We start from the raw sequence: 1714 nt of genomic DNA on the forward strand, positions 1-1714 counted from the left end.
CATCGTAGCCAATATATTCTCGAAAAGTCGGAAAACTCAGAGATAAGGGTTTTGTGAAATCTTCTAGGATATTTATTGCAAAAAGAAATTTGGAGTTGGTTACGAATGTATGAAATAACCCAACTTTTTGTAAGACTCTGCATAAAAATATGCTACTGACGTGTGTAAAGCTAAAGCAACAGTAGTATTTATATCATTCGTGGGCGCAGCTAACTCCCCGTGAGGTAACTGTATGATTTTTCCAAGGTAAAAAGAGCACCTGACCAGTTAGAAACAAAAATAAATAGGAACATAGTTCCAATAAAGGGAACCCAAGGACCATATTCTTCTCCAATTTGGGCTTTTGCTCAAATCTCGAATAAATTCAAGGACATATTCGAAGAAATTCTGACCACCGCTCGGAATGGTTTGTGGATTCCGAACAGCTATGATGACTGAACCTAATAAGATAGCAATTACGACCCAAGAAGTGATAAGTACTTGGGCATGTATTTGTAAAGCCCCTATTTGCCAATATAAATGTTGGCCTACTTCTACACCCGATATATCATATAATCCTTTGAGTGTTTTAATGGAACACGGTATAACATTCATATTGTCCTCTGATAGAAATCGAACTTCAAAAAAAAAGAATTATTTTTGATTCAACCATCTCTTTATGAACTCACCTACTTTAATAATAAATCGATTATTTCCAAGTAATCACATAAGATCAATATCCCAAGTACTTTTTTTTATTTATCTCTTTTAAAAAGTTCAGGAATAGTAACCGATCCAATAAATCTATGGAATTCCCAAATCAAATAATTAAGCAATTTGATTATTTTTTATTTTTAATAATAATCAACGATTTCCTATATAGCTATAACGACCCTCGCAAATTGCAAATACTAATTTGTTAAGAATCAATCGGATTGAAGCTATAGCATCATCGTTGGCTGGAATCGAAATATCTGCAAGATCTGGGTTACAATTTGTATCGATTAAACAAATTGTCGGAATCCCCAAAATGGCACATTCTTGAAGAGCCATATATTCTTTTTCCTGATCAACGATGATTACAATATCGGGCAAACCCGTCATATATTTGATCCCACCCAGATATGATTGCAGGGCAGATAATTTTCTCTTCAACATCGCTGCATCTCTTTTGGGGAGACGGTTCAGTTTCCCCATGTTTTGTTCTGCTCTTAAGTCCCTGAACTTATGAAGTCTCGTTTCCGTAGTGGACCAATTCGTTAACATACCACTAGCCATAACCCCATGGTAAGATCCATCTCCAAATTGAGGGTTGGAAATTGATTGAGGGTAATGGTATGAAATACCCATTTTGATTTCCCTGATATTATATATTAATATATTAAATAAATATAAATATATTAGTATTAGTAAAGCACTAATATTTAAATATATTAATCATATAATTATATTAAATAAATAAATATATTTAATATAAATGTATTAATATTAAAATAATTAATAGTTAATTATTACAATCATATCATAATAATTATAATAAATATTTATTTTAAATATAAATGTATTAAATATTTAAATAATTACTACTAACATATAATAACTTGCATATAAAGATTTTATTAAATAAATATTTATTTCCAAATATAAGTCATAAAATAATAAATAAGTAATTTAAAATAATTAATTATATTAATTAAAATTTATTTAAAATATTTTATAAATCAAATCAAACATT

General features: G+C 29.3%; 1 pseudogene; it reads right to left on the bottom strand.

The window, feature by feature from the left end:
• Positions 1-36: 36 nt before the first annotated feature.
• On the bottom strand, positions 37-1244 carry LOC120254441 (annotated as a pseudogene).
• Positions 1245-1714: the final 470 nt, after the last annotated feature.

This window comes from Dioscorea cayenensis, unplaced genomic scaffold, assembly GCF_009730915.1.
Source record: "Dioscorea cayenensis subsp. rotundata cultivar TDr96_F1 unplaced genomic scaffold, TDr96_F1_v2_PseudoChromosome.rev07_lg8_w22 25.fasta BLBR01000450.1, whole genome shotgun sequence".
In the NCBI taxonomy this organism is placed as follows: Eukaryota; Viridiplantae; Streptophyta; class Magnoliopsida; order Dioscoreales; family Dioscoreaceae; genus Dioscorea; species Dioscorea cayenensis.